Source organism: Panulirus ornatus, chromosome 3, assembly GCF_036320965.1.
Source record: "Panulirus ornatus isolate Po-2019 chromosome 3, ASM3632096v1, whole genome shotgun sequence".
In the NCBI taxonomy this organism is placed as follows: domain Eukaryota; kingdom Metazoa; phylum Arthropoda; class Malacostraca; order Decapoda; family Palinuridae; genus Panulirus; species Panulirus ornatus.
In genome coordinates, this window is record NC_092226.1 from 9779095 (window position 1) to 9800552 (window position 21458).

Sequence of the window (21458 nt, forward strand, 5' to 3'; positions counted from 1 at the left end):
TCAGCATCCTTACGTATCTTATCATTCCTTTAAAACTAAAAACCTTTATTTCATTGAAAACCAAAGCCTTATGTATGAAAATATTCCTTGAAAACCAAAAACTTTGCATATCCAATTAGTCCAGAAAAAATATCTATGTGTATCCTATGATTCCTTTTATGTTTTCAATTCCATAAAAAAAAAATAGTGCCTCCAATTATCAACATAAAATATCAATCAAAACCTTCATGTATCCTACAATAGCTAAAAGACCAAAAAAAAAAAAATTCTTAAATCCTATATTACCTTAAAAATGAAAGAAAATAAGCTTAAAAACGAAAAATTTGATACATCCTAAAATACCTTACAAAACCAAGCTTCATATATCATAAACCACGCACAAAAAACCTTAAAAACGAAGAATTTGATACATCCTAAAATACCTTACAAAACCAAGCTTTATATATCATATAAGCCATACACAAAAAAAAATTGAAAACGAAGAATTTGATACATCCTAAAATACCTTAAAACACCAAAAGCTTCATATATCATATTAACCACACACACACAAAAATAACTAAATACACAAAAAATTCTGAAAAGTGAAATTAGCATCACCCGCCAAAGGAGTTTGTATATCGTAACCTCCGCGTTTGAGCTTCATTCTCCCACGCTTTGAAGGAAAGAGGAAAAAAAATAGAGAGAAAAAGAAGAGAAGAAAATTCTCCTCCGCCTCTGGAGGCTCCTTGCCACCGAGGACCAGACAGAAGCTCTGGAGGAACACGAATACATTGAGGTAAAAGAGGCCACGCGAACCCAATCACTCCCCTGGATTCTATTCGGCAGGACTCGGGAACGAGACACAATTGTCAAGGGACTTTCAGCGGAAGTCATACGAGAGAGAGAGAGAGAGAGAGAGAGAGAGAGAGAGAGAGAGAGAGAGAGAGAGAGAGAGAGAGAGAGAGGAAGGAGAGAGAGAGAGAGAGAGAGAGAGAGAGAGAGAGAGAGAGAGAGAGAGAGAGAGAGAGAGAGAGAGAGGAAGGAGAGAGAGAGGAAGGAGAGAGAGAGAGAGAGAGAGAGAGAGAGAGAGAGAGAGAGAGAGAGAGAGAGAGAGAGAGAGAGAGAGAGGAGAGAGAGAGAGAGAGAGAGAGAGAGAGAGAGAGAGAGAGAGAGAGAAGAGAGAGAGAAAGAGAGAGAGAGAGAGAGAGAGAGAGAGAGAGAGAGAGAGAGAGAGAGGAAAAGAAGAGAGAGAGAGAGAGAGAGAGAGAGAGAGAGAGAGAGAGAGAGAGAGAGAGAGACTGTCAGTGTATTATCAACGTGTCGAAGGGTATTTCGACGGGATTTTGCCAAAAAAAAAGAAGGCTACGAAAGAGAGAGAGAGAGAGAGAGAGAGAGAGAGAGAGAGAGAGAGAGAGAGAGAGAGAGAGAGAGAGAGAGAGAGAGAGGCAAACATAAGGAAAAAAGACAGACAGACAGACAACGGACTAAGTATATCCCCATCTTTGTCTGATCACCACAGTACACTAAATAAGTCCTCTTTATGCAGGGCAAGGATGAAATGCCTTCTTTATCACGTTAAAAATTAGGTCACTGCATTGACTGGAGTTATGCTACCTCAGATAGCACGAGAAATATCATTGAATCTTCTATTATCTAATAAACAAAGAATTGTAACATCAATATTAGTAAAGGACTTCACAAAACTGGATAGCTTTATTGTTGATAAAAATTTTCAACAGTTCCCTCTCCTTTGCATATGATAAATTTTATGATACGCATGTTGCCAGACTTGAAGGCACCCCGACCTCCATTCGGATAATCACTTGTTTACCAAATGGCGTCCTAGTTACGCCTCTTTGTTGTATATCAACAGTTATATTTCTTTGTTGTATCTCCCTTGATGATGTGATTAATACACGAGAGTGCACTTAGGAACTTATCGTGTTTCATTTCCATGTGACAGGAACGGAATATATTTGATCTTGCAAGCGCTTAATTCTGATCTCTTCCAATATATATATATATATATATATATATTTTATTATATTTTATTATTATTATATTTTTATCGAATGGAGGTCGGGTGCTTTGCAGGTTCTAAATGTGTGTGTGGGGTGTGTTTTTCCCCCGCCTCATGAGGCTATGATGTGAGCAAAGTCACCTTTGGCGTTTTTTTTTTTTCATTCCAGTTGACGAAACAACAAATTCGTCAAAAAAATTTTGGCCCCAAAAGGGTTTTCCACCCTATCCCTGCTACGGGGTGCAGCGCACCCTTTGGGGGCCCCCAGAAACCCACAAAAAATTTTGTGGTCCCTGGGTAATTGCAAAATTATTATATTTATATATATAAAATTATATATATATATTTTGAAACTTAAAATTTGCACCACATGTTTCATGGAGGCAATTCGCCTCATCAGGGTACCAGCTCACAAGTTTAAAAACCCAACACGAGCAAAAATGGATTGTACTTCCTTTTTACCATCATGACCAAAGGGACTAGATTTTTCCATTTTTTTTCCCTTCCCCCCAATTTATAATTCTTTTAATATATTTAATTTCATCCCAGCTGCCCTGGGCCCCGGCACCCTTTAGCAAAATTTAAATAAATTACATCAAAGATTTGATTACACTCGCGCCACTACATCATGGGCCACATGAAGGTGGGGTGTACGTGAGTTTTTAAAAATATCCAAAACACCTGGGGAAAGGGGTTTTAAAAAGATATCTCGTTTGGTGGATGATGTAGTTCGTGTGAGGGGTTTAATTAACCCTGGCAGTAGATATGCCTCAACCATTCCTTAATAACCCTGGCATTTATGCCTCAACCATTCCTTAATGCCCCTGGCAGTTCATATGCCTCAACCTTTCCCTTAAATTCCCCCTGGCATTTAATTATCCCTTAAACCATTCCTTAAAAACCCCTGGCAGTTCAATGTTTCAACCTTTCCTTAATTAACCCGGGCAGTTATATGCCTCAACCATTCCTTAATGACTGGCATTTAATATGCCTCAACCATTCCTTAATGCCCTGGCAGTTGATATGCCTAAACCTTTCCCTTTTAATAACCTGGCGTAGATATGCCTAAAACCTTTCCTTAATGCCCCTGGCAGTTCATATGCCTCAACCATTTTTTAATTTCCCCTGGCATTTCATATCCCTAAACCCTTTCCCTTTAAATAACCCTGGCATTTCATATCCCTCAACCTTTCCTTAAAGGGCCCGGGGCAGTTCATATCCCTAAAACCTTTCCCTTTTAATCCCCCTGGCATTTGATATGCCTAAAACTTTCCCTTTAAATGCCCCTGGCATTGATATGCCCCCAACCTTTCCCTTTAAAAAACCCTTTGGCAGTAGATAGGGCCTAAACCTTTCCCTTAATGCCCCCCTGGCAGTTCATATGCCTAAACCTTTCCCTTAAAAAAAATGACCCGGGCCCAGTGAATATGCCTAACCATTCCTTAAGGGCCCCCCCCCCCCCCCCCCCCCCCCCCTGGCATTTAAATATGTTTCAACCTTTCCCTTAAAAAACGAAATTTTTTAACCCCTTATTCCTTGAATATCAAGATTTTTAGATTTTTGGTAAATATTTCAAAACAATTATTCTGGGTCACCCAAAAAAACCCAAAATTTTTATACAACCTATTTTTCCCCTTTAAAAAACCAAAATAAAATTTCATGTATCCTATTTTGTTATAAAAATCAAGGCACCCTTTAGTATTTATCTTTCCCTTTAAAAAACAAAAAACCCTTTTTTCTTTTTGAAAACCCCAAAGGGCCTTATGTATGAAAATTTTCCCTTAAAAACCCCAAAAAACTTTGCATATCCAATTATTTCCAAAAAAAAATTCTATGTGTATCCTATGTTTTCCTTTTTTTGGTTTTTAAATTCCCATAAAAAAAAAATAGTGCCTCCAATTATAAAAACAAAAAATATCAATAAAAACCTTCATGTACCCTTTACAATAGCTAAAAAAACCAAAAAAAAAAAAAAAAAATTTTAAACCCTATATTCCCTTAAAAAATTAAAGAAAATGGCTTAAAAACAAAAAAATTTGTTCACCAAAAATCCCTTACAAAACCAAGCTTATATATCATAAAAAACCTACACAAAAAAAAATTGAAAACGAAAATTTGATACATCCTAAAATACCTTAAAACACCAAAAGCTTCATATATCATATTAACCACACACACACAAAAAAAACTAAATACACAAAAAATTCTGACAAGTGAAATTAGCATCACCCGCCAAAGGAGTTTGTATATCGTAACCTCCGCGTTTGAGCTTCATTCTCCACGCTTTGAAGGAAAGAGGAAAAAAAATAGAGAGAAAAAGAAGAGAAGAAAATTCTCCTCCGCCTCTGGAGGCTCCTTGCCACCGAGGACCAGACAGAAGCTCTGGAGGAACACGAATACATTGAGGTAAAAGAGGCCACGCGAACCCAATCACTCCCCTGGATTCTATTCGCAGGACTCGGGAACGAGACACAATTGTCAAGGGACTTTCAGCGGAAGTCATACGAGAGAGGGGGAGAGAGAGAGAGAGAGAGAGAGAGAGAGAGAGAGAGTAGAGAGAGAGAGGAGAGAGAGAGGAAGGAGAGAGAGAGAGATGAGAGAGAGAGAGAGAGGAGGAGAGAAGGGGAGAGAGAGAGAGAGAGAGAGAGAGAGAGAGAGAGAGAGAGAGAGAGAGAAGGAAGGAGAGAGAGAGAGAGAGAGAGAGAGAGAGAGAGAGAGAGAGGAGAGAGAGAGAGAGGAGAGAGAGGAAGGAGAGAGAGAGAGAGAGAGAGAGAGAGAGAGAGAAGAGAGAGAGAGAGAGAGAGAGAAAAGAGAGAGAGAGAGAGGCAAACATAAGGAAAAAAGACAGACAGACAGACAACGGACTAAGTATATCCCCATCTTTGTCTGATCACACAGTACACTAAATAAGTCCTCTTTATGCAGGGCAAGGATGAAATGCCTTCTTTATCACGTTAAAAATTAGGTCACTGCATTGACTGGAGTTATGCTACCTCAGATAGCACGAGAAATATCATTGAATCTTCTATTATCTAATAAACAAAGAATTGTAACATCAATATTAGTAAAGGACTTCACAAAACTGGATAGCTTTATTGTTGATAAAAATTTTCAACAGTTCCCTCTCCTTTGCATATGATAAATTTTATGATACGCATGTTGCCAGACTTGAAGGCACCCCGACCTCCATTCGGATAATCACTTGTTTACCAAATGGCGTCCTAGTTACGCCTCTTTGTTGTATATCAACAGTTATATTTCTTTCTTGTATCTCCCTTGATGATGTGATTAATACACGAGAGTGCACTTAGGAACTTATCGTGTTTCATTTCCATGTGACAGGAACGGAATATATTTGATCTTGCAAGCGCTTAATTCTGATCTCTTCCAATATATATATATATATAATATATATTTTTTTTTTTTTTTTTTTTTTTTTCCAAAAGAAGGAACAGAGAAGGGGGCCAGGTGAGGATATTACCTCAAAGGCCCAGTTCTCTGTTCTTAACGCTACCTCGCTAACGCGGGAAATGGCGAATAGTTTGAAAGAAGAAAGAAAATATATATATATATATATATATATATATATATATATATATATATATATATATATATATATATATATTATCCGAATGGAGGTCGGGGTGCCTTTGGCAAGGGCTGTCTAATCACTGGGAATCCAGTAGTGTCAAAAACTCTCCACCTTAACAGAGTCAACACTCCCCTGCAGGAGACACGACATACTTCCCCAGGTCCTACAGGAGGCTATGGCCTCCGACATAGCCTACGTTGCTTCCTACAGGTAGCAACACAGCCTTGGGCTATAGGCGCAGACTAGAAAGGTCTTGGCTAACACCAAGGACTCGTCCTTAGAAGTGAAGTCAACACGCCTCTCCTTTAAGTCTCGTGAACAGAAGGTGAACCTCAGATCTTCCAGTTCCAGACCTCCACTCACTCTTCTCACCCTCCGGACTCGCTTTTCTATTCTCTTTTTTCCAGGCTCTGGAGCTAGATATTGCAAGAGGGGGAGAGAGAGAGAGAGAGAGAGTCTGTAAAGAACAAACATTCCCCACTGTGTCTGCGCTTGAGACACAGAGCTTAGCCCCTTTCCCGCAAGTCATGGCAACCTCGGCGTTAGGTTCGACGCCCATGGTAATCGCATGTCCTTTAAGCAGTCCTGGTTAAAGCTATCCTCAGACTGAGGGTTCACACGTGAACAAGAATGAAGGCACGAGGGTTCCTTACGACCAAGGGGAGGACTGAGCAGCTATCGATGGGTTCGGGAACTGATGGCGGAGTCTACGTAACACGTCTTCCATTACGTGTTGTCACTATAACGATGAAATGCGAGTAGATAAATTAATGTGTGTGTGTGTGTGTGTGTGTGTGTGTGTGTGTGTGTGTGTACTGAACCCACACAGATTTGCGTAAAACATTCACACACTTCTTGAACTATGGTCCTCCCAGTGGGCGTGGCTGGTTCCCTGAGCGCTGCTGGAGACCATTAGACGTGGCTTCGTAGGCGGGAGAGTAAGTATATATATATATATATATATATATATATATATATATATCATCCTAAATTTAGGCTTTTCCTTTGAAGCACAAAGTCCACATGGTCATCAGCTGACAAGGACACGCTGAAGAGATCCTGGAGATAGATCTGACCCGTCAAGAACGAAAAGAAAAAATAAAATAAGAAGTTTGTACGCGAAGCATTGAGAATTACCCTTGTGTTATCTCTTCCTAAGGCGGGTTTACGAAAGAGCGTCTGTCCTTGTGAATTCTTCTCAATACTCTGGCCTCTATTTCCCATTAGCGCAAGACCTACTATCGACTCCTGTCGTCTGAGGGCTTAAGGACACTTCAGAGGCAGGGGACAATGGACGATGGAGTTATGAAATTACGCCAGACAATGGTTAACTTCACCTCAAAGAAACAGAGAGAAAAGAATATAATAAATATGACACGCATGGCTGTACTGACAGGGCATTGTAAAACGTCAGTATTAACAGTTATTTGGATAATGTACATTTATTTAATGTGTATTATATATATATATATATATATATATATATATATATATATATATATATATATATATATATATATATATAAGTTATACCGTTATAGAAAACGTACACACAGTCCACCCTCTATCAAGTGTTCACCCACCCTTTACCTCCACTGACACAACTCAAATAAAACCTTAAAAAAAACTCCTCTGCAGCAGGCCCTAACAACATCCCAAACTTCCACATAAAACACTCTGGCCCCAAATGCCAATCCAGTCGCTTACAGAAATCTTTAACGACTCGAAGTTGACACAACAAAGTCCCAAACATCTGGAAACTTACCAACAGAGCACCCTCTCCGGAACTCTCCAAACCCTCAGAGTAACCATCCTCTTGTCGTCGCCGTACATCTTTCCTGTCAATAACACTTGATCCACAAAAGAGTCAAACAAAGCATCCTACTCCCATCCAATCGACCCACTACTACAACACACACAAACCTTACACAGCACATTCTGGCTGGCTGCTTCTAACCACAGCCACCCTCCCGCACAACACTAGTTGCAATAAGTATCAACAAAGCATTTGATACCTTCTCTCAACACATGATAATAAGGATTCTTGACACCACCTTAACCAAAGTGACAAGAAATGTTCAGTTAACCTCATACTTGTCCTCCAAGCCGGAGGCATTCACAAAGGCGTAAACTTCCAAACTACTCAAGCTCTACCGTCGGGCGAGTGACCCCAGAAAGCAGTGTTTTCTCCAACCTTCAAAACTCTTTTCCTCCATAACCTCATCTAATATGTGGATATCTTCACAATCACATCACAGCACTATGACACCACTCAGGCAACAGTTGAACATTCAACACCACACCACGGTACATCATCAGTTTATGTTTCATCGAGTTATTCGAACGCACATATGTTGTCTCATATTATGGACTTGATATTCATTAACACCTTAGCGAACCCGTATCACGTGATGAAGACAATAGCTTACTCAAAATGTATGTAACCCTCTTAATCCCTAACAGACGTGAAACCAACACGACCCCCTTCCATAACACCGAATATCTAGCCACTCCTACGCAACACCACTCCAACCATACTAGACATCTCATATACGACTCACACACGACGTTCGAACCCATCGCTCCCTCAACACAAAGGCCATCAATAAACGAAAACTCCCTGGAAACTTACTGGTACCAAGTTTTGGACAAGGAAAAGGAATCCCTGAGTACCCTCTACAAGCAATCCATCCGCTCTACTCTGAAACTACGCCTCACCAACTCCGACGGAAGCATGCGTGACAAAACCGCAAGCCACACTTAACAACTCACACTCGCCCACAATTACCGTCTGTCTTACAGCCCACAAACAGTCAACACCTACATAAACGAGAGGGAAATATTCCCAACAATATCTCACACCACAGTATGCTCGATTCTCATGTCTCTGTGACAGCACCAGAGCACCGCTACCCAAACCTGTAATCAAACTCAAAGGAGAAATGGGGAAAAAAATATTACTAAAGCAGTCGATACTTCCAGACTGCCTTCACCTCACAAAGGCGATATTGAAAAGAAAAAAATTTACATAAATTTACACAGTAATGAACAGATGAGAGGTAAACAACCCTCATTCCAACCCAGTCTTAAACTCCACTCGACCAGGAATGTTCGAGTTATGCTTTCTCATTTGCGCCGTGGACACCGCCTATTTCTCTTAACCTTCCAAACACCGACTCACCATACCGAAGTAGCTCTCACGCCTAAAATAAAGATTCTATACTGAAGACACTGAACATCTACTCCACACCTGTTATATATATATATATATATATATATATATATATATATATATATATATATATATATATATATTTTTTTTTTTTTTTTTTTTTTTTATACTTTGTCGCTGTCTCCCGCGTCTGCGAGGTAGCGCAAGGAAACAGACGAAAGAAATGGCCCAACCCCCCCCCATACACATGTACATACACATGTCCACACACGTGTATACATACCTACACAGCTTTCCATGGTCCACCCCAGACGCCTCACATGCCTTGATTTACTCCACTGACAGCACGTCAACCCCTGTATACCACATCGCTCCAATTCACTCTATTCCTTGCCCTCCTTACACCCTCCTGCATGTTCAGGCCCCGATCACACAAAATCTTTTTCACTCCATCTTTCCACCTCCAATTTGGTCTCCCTCTTCTCCTCGTTCCCTCCACCTCCGACACATATATCCTCTTGGTCAATCTTTCCTCACTCATTCTCTCCATGTGCCCAAACCATTTCAAAACACCCTCTTCTGCTCTCTCAACCACGCTCTTTTTATTTCCACACATCTCTCTTACCCTTACGTTACCTACTCGATCAAACCACCTCACACCACACATTGTCCTCAAACATCTCATTTCCAGCACATCCATCCTCCTGCGCACAACTCTATCCATAGCCCACGCCTCGCAACCATACAACATTGTTGGAACCACTATTCCTTCAAACATACCCATTTTTGCTTTCCGAGATAATGTTCTCGACTTCCACACATTTTTCAAGGCTCCCAAAATTTTCGCCCCCTCCCCCACCCTATGATCCACTTCTGCTTCCATGGTTCCATCCGCTGACAGATCCACTCCCAGATATCTAAAACACTTCACTTCCTCCAGTTTTTCTCCATTCAAACTTACCTCCCAATTGACTTGACCCTCAACCCTACTGTACCTAATAACCTTGCTCTTATTCACATTTACTCTTAACTTTCTTCTTCCACACACTTTACCAAACTCAGTCACCAGCTTCTGCAGTTTCTCACATGAATCAGCCACCAGCGCTGTATCATCAGCGAACAACAACTGACTCACTTCCCAGGCTCTCTCATTCCCAACAGACTTCATACTTGCCCCTCTTTCCAGGACTCTTGCATTTACCTCCCTAACATATATATATATATATATATATATATATATATATATATATATATATATATATATATATATATATATATATATATTATCCCTGGGGATAGGGGATTAAGAATACTTCCCACGTATTCCCTGCGTGTCGTAGAAGGCGACTAAAAGGGGAGGGAGCGGGGGGCTGGAAATCCTCCCCTCTCGTTTTTTTTTAATTTTCCAAAAGAAGGAACAGAGGGGGCCAGGTGAGGATATTCCAAAAAAGGCCCAGTCCTCTGTTCTTAACGCTACCTCGCTAACGCGGGAAATGGCGAATAGTTTTAAAAATATATATATATATATATATATATATATATATATATATATATATATATATATATATATATATATATATTACATAATATCCTCTAACAATGTTCTATGAAAAGTGCACGTTCATATGCACTATATTCATGTATGTATGTCTGTGTGTGTGTGTGTGTGTGTGTGTGTGTGTGTGTCCTAGGTTGTAGGTTGCAGCTCACAGTTCTGGCTAAGAGGAAGTGGGGTAAGTGTAGCTTTCAACCCCGGAATGTTGGATGTGAGTGGTGCGCCATGGACTGGGTCCCTCAGCCTCCACTTTTGTGTTATACCAGTCGCTTTATCCGCCATATGTTTCTCTCCCTCATTCCTTCTATCCACCTCCGAGCACCCCGACTGCCTCCCACCCTGTCTTGTGTAAGGTCGTTGTTCCCTCTGATGCGTCGGGAGCGACACATCAACACACACACACTCCTGTTCTTAAAAGGTAAACCATACAAGTACATATCTCTCTGTCAGGAGGACCAGAAGGGTGCCTGGGCAGAATTCTGTGGAGGTGAAACAGGTCGAGGATGGTCGTTTAAGGACCCATTTGGGAGGATGAGGGGGTCGTTTGGTTCCTGGTTCCTCTAAAAATCAAAGGCTAACAGCAAGGAAAAATGGGTCTTGCTAGCTAGCCTGCAAGCCTGCCCTGACCCTCATCCATTCATTACAAGCAGGAGATCCGGGTCAGTCATACATGCAGGCTGTATACGTGCATCTTTCAAACACACACGAGAAACACTAACGGCTCTTATACACATGTGACCCCGAGATCTGGAAGAACTCTCCTTCTTTCACTCCAGAACTCTCCTTCTTTCATAATATGCTCCAAGACCTGGAAGAACTCTCCTTATTTCATAACATCCTCCAAGACCCGGAAGAACTCTCCTTCTTTCACTCCAGAACTCTCCTTCTTTCATAACATGCTCCAAGACCCGGAAGAACTCTCCTTATTTCATAATATCCTCCAAGACCCGGAAGAACTCTCCTTCTTTCACTACAGAACTCTCCTTCCTCCCCCACCCCTCACCCTCATCTCCCTACGGAAATCGCTGAACGTCTGACGAACAACACATCAATCATATCGCACCGCCAGTTCAGTAGGATGACCCAACCGTGCGTGTGCGTGTTCACCCAGGCCGTCTGAACGAGGCACTCGCTCGTTGCGTTTAGTTCAGACTCACGTCGTCACAGCAGCTCAGCTGAGGCCAGTCCGTCCAGACCTATCCTTCCCTTCATTCTGTCTTGATTCAGACAGTCCTCCCTCCCTAACCCCAGAGACTGTGACCGGCCGCTACTAAAGTTTATCCTTAAAGACAACAAACATTCCGTTTTCTTTCCAATCAAGTTACCTACAATCACACACACACGGGTTAGCTTGCTCACACATAAGAGGAAGGAGGTGATGTCTTCTGGCCTCCATGGGAAATCCACATTCTACCAAATATAATATCTTTTTTTTTTTTACCCCTCTCGTAAATTTGGGTTTGTTGCCCAAGGAATATAGATGATTAGAGCACACTGACCGTATAGGAAAAAAAAGTTAGTTTGGAACCCATGTAGATAAATGGTTCTATTAAGGGGTAGCTATGCTGGTGCAACTTCTCTACATTACGTTGCTGGTGTTGTGCCCAAGGGAGTACGACTTAACAAAACACCGCGCTCATCCGCATGAGCTGATACTGTGTGTGTGTTCATCTGTTAAATGTATTTGTGTGTGCATTAATGGAGTTTTGAAATTAGGGAGTTTTTGAGTATGTAGAAAAAGTATGGCGTGTGTATGTATTGATATATATATATATATATATATATATATATATATATATATATATATATATATATATAGCTTGGTCGCTGTCTCCCGCGTTAGCGAGGTAGCGCAAGGAAACAGACGAAAGAATGGCCCACCCCACCCTCATACACATGTATATACATACACGTCCACACACGCAAATATACATACCTATACATCTCAATGTACACATATATATACACACACAGACATATACATATATATGCATGTACATAATTCATGCTGTCTGCCTTTATTCATTCCCATCGCCACCCATGGAATAACAACCCCCTCCCCCTAATGTGCGCGAGGTAGCGCTAGGAAAGCGAGGTAGCGCTATGTATATATATATATATATATATATATATATATATATATATATATATATATATATAGATATATATATATATATAGAGAGAGAAGAGAACACTGTCTGTATAATGCATTGTTGCTATAATGAAATGTAGTGAGAGAACGCTGTCTCTTTTATGATGTATTGCTGCTATAATGAATTATAGTGAGAAAACACTGTCTGTATATATATATATATATATATATATATATATATATATATATATATATATATATATATATATATACAGACAGTGTTTTCTCACTATAATTCATTATAGCAGCAATACATCATAAAAGAGACAGCGTTCTCTCACTACATTTCATTATAGCAACAATGCATTATACAGACAGTGTTCTCTTCTCTACGCTACAGTTCACCACTGGAGTGATGATGTCTTCCAGTCCTTCTCTTTTTAATCACTCCGACTCATCTCTCTGTTGGGAAGGAGAGCACGAGGCGTAAAAGTTCGTAAACGGCGCTTTGCCAGTGTTCCAGACTGACAGACAGACAGACAGACAGACAGACACACACACACACACACACACACACACACACACACACACACACACACACACACTTTCCTACCCTCCTCCCCTCAGAGAGAAAGAAAAAAAACATATATATTCAATTAATGAAAATACAATCAGGACGAGAGGTTCACTCGGGAGTGGAGTGAGAAGTTTACTTTAAGAAATTGATTGTGTGGTGGTGGGAGAGAGAGAGAGAGAGAGAGAGAGAGAGAGAGAGAGAGAGAGAGAGAGAGAGAGAGAGAGAGAGAGAGAGAGAGAGAGAGAGAGAGAGAGGTACTCAAAGGGGAGGAGAGAGAGAAAGTAGAAAAAAAAAACGAAGAGTAAAAAGAGGAATGGAGGAACGGTGAGGTGGCGAGCCTAAAGAGAGGGAGTATAGACGCTTGCGCACACACAGGTTACGTCATGAGGATACACGAGAGGAGACGAACGAATGGAGTGGGGGAGGAGGAGGGAAAAAAAGAGAGAGAGCAAGAAAATGGGAGAAGACTGCCGGAAGAGAGAGAGAGAGAGAGAGAGAGAGAGAGAGAGAGAGAGAGAGAGAGAGAGAGAGAGAGAGAGATACTCACTTGGGTTTGCTGTAGACTACAAGGATACATGACGTGATACCAGGGGTTCGGTGGGTTATTGGATCCCAGCTCCGTGAGAGAGAGAGAGAGAGAGAGAGAGAGAGAGAGAGAGAGAGAGAGAGAGAGAGAGCGCCGGGATGGAAGGACACAGAACCGGAGGGGATGAGCAGAGAACCGGAGGGGGAGGAAACATAAACAGAGGGGACTGGGCGAGTGAAGGGAGGACACAAAACCAGAAGGCATGGAGAGAAAGCCGGAGAGGAAAGAAAGAGAACAAGTGAGGGATGGGAAGAGAACAAGTGGTAATGGATGGATGGATGGATGGGGAGAGAGAGAGAGAGAGAGAGAGAGAGAGAGAGAGAGAGAGAGAGAGAGAGAGAGAGAGAGAGAGAGAGAGAGAGAGAGAGAGAGGATAGAACCAAAGGGAGAGAGAGAAGATAACACGAGTGGAGAGAGAAAACCAGAGGGGATGGGAAGAGAACCAGAAGAGCCAAACTCGATGTTAAGAGAACCAGAGGGGGAGGAAACAGACCCAGAGGTGTTGGGGAGAGAACGAGAAGGGGAGGAAACAGAACTAAAGCAGATTTAGAGGGAGCCAGAGGGGAGGAAACACAACACGGGGGATGGGGAGAGAACCAGGAGATAGGAAGAAGGCCAGAGGTGATGGAGAGAGAACCGGGGCGGGAGGAAACAGAACCAGAGGCGATGGGGAGAGAAACAAAGTGGGAAGAGAGACAACAGGAGAAGATGGGGAGAGAATCAGAGGGGGAGGAAACAGAACCAGAGTTGATGGGGAGAGAACCAGATGGGGCGGGGGGGGGGTGGAAATAGAACCAGAGATGATGGGAAGAGAATCAGAGGGGGAGGAAACAGACCCAGAGGGGAAGGGGAGAAAACCAGAGGGGGAAGGAAGAGAGGAGAGCGGGTGAAAGAGGAACAGGGGTCTCATTTATTCAATATGGCTTTATCATATTGATGCAAGAATACATCCGGCGAGTCAGTGTGGGTTTATTAATGCCCATGTAATATGTACACCGGTGAGGTCAGTGTCGCGGCATATGAAAGAAGTGTGTTGGGAGGGGGGGATGTGATGTCAGTGAAGGAATTGACTGTGATGTCAGTATCATTGCAAATGAAAGAAAAGTGTTGGATGATATCAGTGAAGGTATTATAAGCGATGTCAGTGACGTAGCAAATACAAGAAGTGTGTCGAGTGATCTAAGTGAAGAAAATGTGATTGAGTGAACACGGCAAATGAAAGTGTGTTGAATGAAGTCACTATACAAAACTATGAATGACGCGTCAAGTATCACGGCCAATGAAAGAAGTGGGTGGGCGATGCCAGTGAAAGAACGAAATGAAGTAAACACAAGTACTTTATACCGCCTGTCTTTTTAGTCTTTGAATGAAAATGTGTGTTTGTAAGTGTGTGTGTGTGTGTGTGTGTGTGTGTGTGTGTGTGTTTTGGGGGATGACATAGAAATGATATACTGTTAGATATACTGATATACTGTTATATCATATAGAAGGAAAGATATAACGAAGTGAACATATTTCATACCAGGGAAAAAAAAGCCGTTTCCTGTGGGGCGGGGTGGCGACGCGAATGGATGAAGGCAAGCATGAATGTGTATATGTGTTGATATGTATATATATGTATGCATGTATATGTACGTGTATGGGCGTTTATGTGTATATATATGTTTATATGAGTGGTGTATGAATATGTGTATATATATTGATATGTATATATATATATATGTATGTATGTATATGTACGTGTATGGGCGTCTATGTGCATATATATGTATCTATGAGTGGATGGGCCGTTCTTCGTCTGTTTCCTGGCGCCAACTCGCTGATTCTTTTATCAGCTTCCTTGTCCTTAACCCCTGATATGGAGGTGAGAAAGGGAGGCTTTACCCCTGATTCAAGGGATATCAAGGGATGACTGGAACTCCCTCTCATCCTCTCTCCCTTTGCCCCCCTCTTAAATCCGTCTCCCTACCTCCTTCGCATGTCCACGGTGTATGTCCTACGTGGACATGCTAGAAATGTACATCCCTTAAACTATACATATCTACTTACATACTTTACTGACTACCTGCCTGCTTAAGTACTTTACGTAATACATGCCTTCCTGTATATTTCACTTTATACACTACCTACCTACTGAGCGTACTGCCTGTCTACTTACATACTTTTACCTTACATACTACCTGCTTACTTGAGTACTTTACGTACAACCTGATCACTTATACAAACTTCGATATATACCAGCGTTAGCGTGATCACAGCTCGAGCCACAATTAAAAGACGAGGAGAGGCAGGTGATATAGACACACTTGCGAGTGAATGATGCCAGCGTTACCATCAGTGGAGATCACCACTCACACTTTTACGATATGATTAAACAGCGATATATTCACACTAGCGATTGAATATTACGATCGTCGATATGATTAAAGTATGACTCACACTGGGATAAGCTATCAATTTAGTCACACTAAGACTTGGAAAACAGCGTTAGCAGAATTGAAGTCACACTTCAAGCCAATGAGTGAGTGACTCACATGTGACTCACACTAAACGTTTACATAGCCTCAGTGTGAGTAAGAGTAGTGCCTCTCTCACACTAACGGTGTGTTCACACTAACGCTTGAGCTTCAACCCCAGCGTCGAGGATGAACCACACCACGCCATTCTCAGCGTCGAGGACGACCCACACCACGCCATTCTCAGGGTCGAGGACGAACCACACCAAGCCATTCTCAGCGTCGAGGACGACCCACACCAAGCCATTCTCAGGGTCGAGGACGAACCACACCAAGCCATTGTCAGCGTCGAGGACGAACCACACCACGTCATTCTCAGCGTCGAGGACGAACCACACCACGTCATTCTCAGCGTCGAGGACGAACCACACCACGTCATTCTCAGCGTCGAGGACGAACCACACCACGTCATTCTCAGCGTCGAGGACGAACCACACCACGTCATTCTCAGCGTCGAGGACGAACCACACCTCGTCATTCTCAGGGTCGAGGACGAACCACACCACGCCATTCTCAGGGTCGAGGACGAACCACACCAAGCCATTCTCAGCGTCGAGGACGAACCACACCAAGCCATTCTCAGCGTCGAGGACGAAACCACACCACGTCATTCTCAGCGTCGAGACGTAGTCACTCAACGGTGATATACAACGAATAAAAAAAGAAATAACGGACCCCAGTGAGCGAGAACATTTCACAAGGGACCAACGTAAAAATGCTGTTTTATTTACCCGTTTGTTAAACAGTAAAAGACAAGAGTATACGAGCATGTCGAACAGTAGCTGTCGAGTTCCATTAGCTTCATTTATCAATAATTGGCTGTTCGTTGTGAATCGTGAGTAACAGAGTTGTATATCAGGGCTGGTGTGTGTGTGTGTTTGTGTGTGTGTGTGTGTGTTATTACACATTTGTGGACACTGGAAGAGCCCTTTTTAACATTCATGAGGCCCCATCCCTTGTTCCTGAGTTGTGATAACTATGCTTTTGACTTCTCCATACACCTCTTCCATTACACCCTCTCTCCCACATCCCCCTCCATACACCTCTCTTCCATTATATACTCTCTCCCACATCCCTCCATACACCTCTCTTCCATTACATGCTCTCTCCCACATCCTTCCATACATCTCTCTTCCATTATATGCTCTCTCCCACATCCTTCCATACACCTCTCCTCCATTATATGCTCTCTCTCACATCCCTCCATAAACCTCTCTTCCATTATATGCTCTCTCCCACATCCCTCCATACACCTCTCTTCCATTATATGCTCTCTCTCACATCCGTCCATAAACCTATCCTCTATTTCATTATCTGTCTCTCTCACACTTCTCCAAACACCCTCTTGCCTCTCTACCACTTGTGGCCTCTTGCTCCAGGCTCTCTTCCAGCATTAAACAAGTCTTCTTACCACTGTCTTCATAGCCTCGGACATAACCACGCGTAGTCATGAGGCCTCATTGTTTCCTCTGAGGTAGGCAGATTATAGGGGTCTTCTTCCCTCATGTCTTGTCTTCGCACCTCACTGGACTTAGCTCCGGTACCACAGTATCCACGCAGGCCGCACTGTGCGACGTTCATCCTACGTGACCAATCTCCCGCGTCATATCCCAGCTCAGGACGAATACACAGGATCCTGGATATGTCCTCAATTGTATATACATACTTGAAGGCGACTTCGACACCCAGAGCGAGGCGTAAGTGCGTGTGCCCCCCTCGCAATCCTCCTCACGTGCTGTTCTGGCGACGGAGACGGTCGTGGCGTCCCTCTTCGCACAGCAAGACTCTTACGATGTATTTCCACCGTTGTCGTACTCACCACCAACGTCCTTCCGTCCGTCCGTCTGTCCGTCCGTCAGTCCGGCCTCCCGGAACCACTTCCCAAGTCTCCATGATTCTGCACTTCTCAAGGCTTAAATTTCATAAGCCATTTGTCCGGACCAGAGCTGCATTATGTGCAGGTCTCACTGCAGTATTTCCCAGACCCGACGTTACTTTACACTTCTTTCACATTTTTAGCGTCATCCTCTGTGCGTGTGTGTGTGTGTGTGTGTGTGTGTGTGTGTGTGTGTGTGTGTGTGTGTGTGATGTTTTCTGCGCACACGTCTTTGTACACAGATACTCTGAGTACAAAGCATGACATAGATGAAATGATACATCTTAAGAAAGGATTTCATTTATTGTTTTTTTTCAATCCTTGATAAGTACAAAAAATATAAAACATATATTTCTGACCGGGTTCGAAACATGAGGAAAATTATGTACGAGAATATGAAGGAAGACAGGTAAAGTATATAAGTAGAGCGTAAGTATGTAGGTAGCGGTAGTATGCAAAGTGAAGTATATAAGTAAGTAGGTAGTATGTTACGTAAAGTTTGTAAGAGAGCAGGTAGTACGTAAAGTACTTAAGTAGGCAGGCAGTCAGTAAAGTATGTAAGTAGGTTTGCGGTATGTAAAGTTAAGTATATAAACAGGCAAACAGTACGTAAAGTATATAAGTAGGTATGTGATATGTAATGTGAAGTATGTAAGTACGCAGGTCGTATGTAACGATGTAAGTAGGAGGTTCGTAAAGTGATCCAATATGTGAATAAGCTGACAGATAGAGACCGGATTAATACATTAATGAATTTCAACGCGATGTCTTTCTACGCCTCTGAACACAGTGTCGAAATAAACCATAATTAACAGTGTTAATCAGACTACATCATTACCAGAATAACGCCCTTCTCCCTTTCTGTGATTATTACTATCATAATTATCATTATTATTATCATCATTAATATTATCATTACTATCATAAACATTATCATTCTTCTTTTTTTCTTCAGCCACTCCCCACGAGTCTGGTAACAATAAACACGTCACGTCACCATTCAAGTTAATCTCGACTACCTAAGCACACACACCAAAACAATTCCCATCAGCATGCCCGGCTAACTCCCTTCTTGTCGACGAACTGGACCCTAGGAGACCAAACTGTCACTTAACTTCTGCCATTTATATAAACTTCTAAACTGCAACCTATTCACAAAACCGGCCGAGGGAAATTCATAAAGGTAGTGTGGCATATTACATATACATTCAACAAAGTCCCTCAGTGCATCAGTGATGTTTATATTTAATGAAATTTAATAGGAATTGACTTAAAAGAATTACGGGTGCATTTATAGGATAAAAGTGTATATGGTTTTTCAGTTATCCTTAATAACATAATAAGTACCTGTTAATGATTTGTTTTTTTACAGATTGTGGATGGATAGTTTGGGGCCTTAATGACCCTGGGCAGTTGACAGGCCCAATAACCAAACAACCAACCATTGGTTTGCGCTTTAATACGTTAAAGCTGAGCAATTTCACTCACATCGCACGACAGATGTATTTCATTAAGAGGATGACAGGAAATTAATACAGTTTCAAGAAGCGTCAACATTTGCCTTTTCTAACTACGAAAAAAATGCCTGAAATGTAGACTTCAAGAACAATTTTTCTGATACAACATAAAACTCTTGATTATCACGTGATTTCGTTAGATCTGACTACATATTTCATGGGCTGGTGCCATATACTGACTTATCCTACCAGACACAGAAATCGAAAGTTATCTTAACCTACCCTAACTCCATGTATCGAGAACAGAAATTCAGTTAATACGGAATGATTCTTCAGAAGCTGACCTTATTACAGTCCACTACATAATCACGTTATCTCTGCCGTTCATTTGTACTCCTATATTTACTTACACCCAAACCTAAGAGTCCCATCTACCTTCATATGAAGCTCCTGCAGCACTCAGGAAGCTGACCACGTCCACCGGTCAAGACCACATTTCAGAGAGAGTTGTGAGTACTTTATATCATACATATATATATATATATATATATATATATATATATATATATATATATATATATATATATATATATATATATAGGGGATAGGGGAGAAAGAATACTTCCCACGTATTCCCTGCATGTCGCAGAAGGCGACTAAAAGGGGAGAGAGCGGGAGGGCTGGAAATCCTCCCCTCTCGTTATTTTCATATTGTTCCAAAAGAAGGAACAGAGAAGGGGGCCAGGTGAGGATATTCCCTCAAAGGCCCAGTCCTCTGTTCTTAACGCTACCTCGCTAACGCGGGAAATGGCAATTAGTTGGAAAGAAAAGATATATATATATATATATATATATATATATATATATATATATATATATATATATATATATATATATATATACACTCATTAATCACAGGCTACAATATATCTTTCTACAAAGAAGAAATCTTTCAGTACAGGAACTATCTACATATAATGTGTCAGTTCAGTTCTCAAGAATTAGGTGAATTAATATCTTACGTAAAAGATCAGGTAGAATGGAAGTAGTAATATAAGCTGTAGTATATGAGACAGCTGTGTGATTCCTTAAGTAGGCAGTAGGGAAAGGTGCTTTTAAGAGATAGTTAACGACTAAGCAGGTAATTCACGCTAGCAGATAAGCACGAAGGTAATTATATACATATTCAGTGAGGCACTTAGAGAGGTCCACCTATGAGAAATCATCTAAATATTCTACGCTATGGGCCAAAAAATAAAAAGGAGAGAAACTGGCAAATTCAACAAATACCTAAGCTAACACACCAACATCTTAGGACTTTAGGGCGAGCAAGAGGTTAAATGAGAGACGTGAATGGAAATAGGATGGACTCCTGAGAGAGAGATAGGGCTGAGAGAGAGGGAGCCGGTAGCCTTGATAATGGCGAAGGCGACCAAAAACTTTATACTCACTGGTTCTTATCTCCTAACGGCGGCAGCACACTTACCTAGAACAAAAGGACAGCTCTCGTTAATTCATACATAAACGTATTACGTAATTAACTCAACATAATTGTACCCTAACCTCATGTCTCTAGAACAAAAATGTAGTTTTCAAACATTCTAGGAAGACTGTCCTCATTACAGCCCAATAAGTTTTACCTTTATACTCCTGCAGTTACCTACTTCCTGTCCCAGGAGCTCCTTGTATCCATATATGAGGCTCCTGCAGTACTCAGGAAGTTGGCCACGTCCACCAGTCATAAAGTGTTGTGATGTGTGTACTATTCTATTCATTGCCTTAATCACAGACTCCTTTCATTCTTTCTATAGAACTACATATAAAAACGTGTGTGTGTGTGTGTGTGTGTGTGTGTGTGTGTGTGTGTTCAATTTACAAGCTGGAATTCCTACAGCATCTGATAAAACTATTTTACTCAAAGATTCTTTGGGGAGAAGACTCCACATGCTGGGAGGAGCAAACAGAACATTGTTGAACACATGCCCACTGAAAATAACCCGACAAGCAGAAAACACCCGACCTCCTAGCTCTGT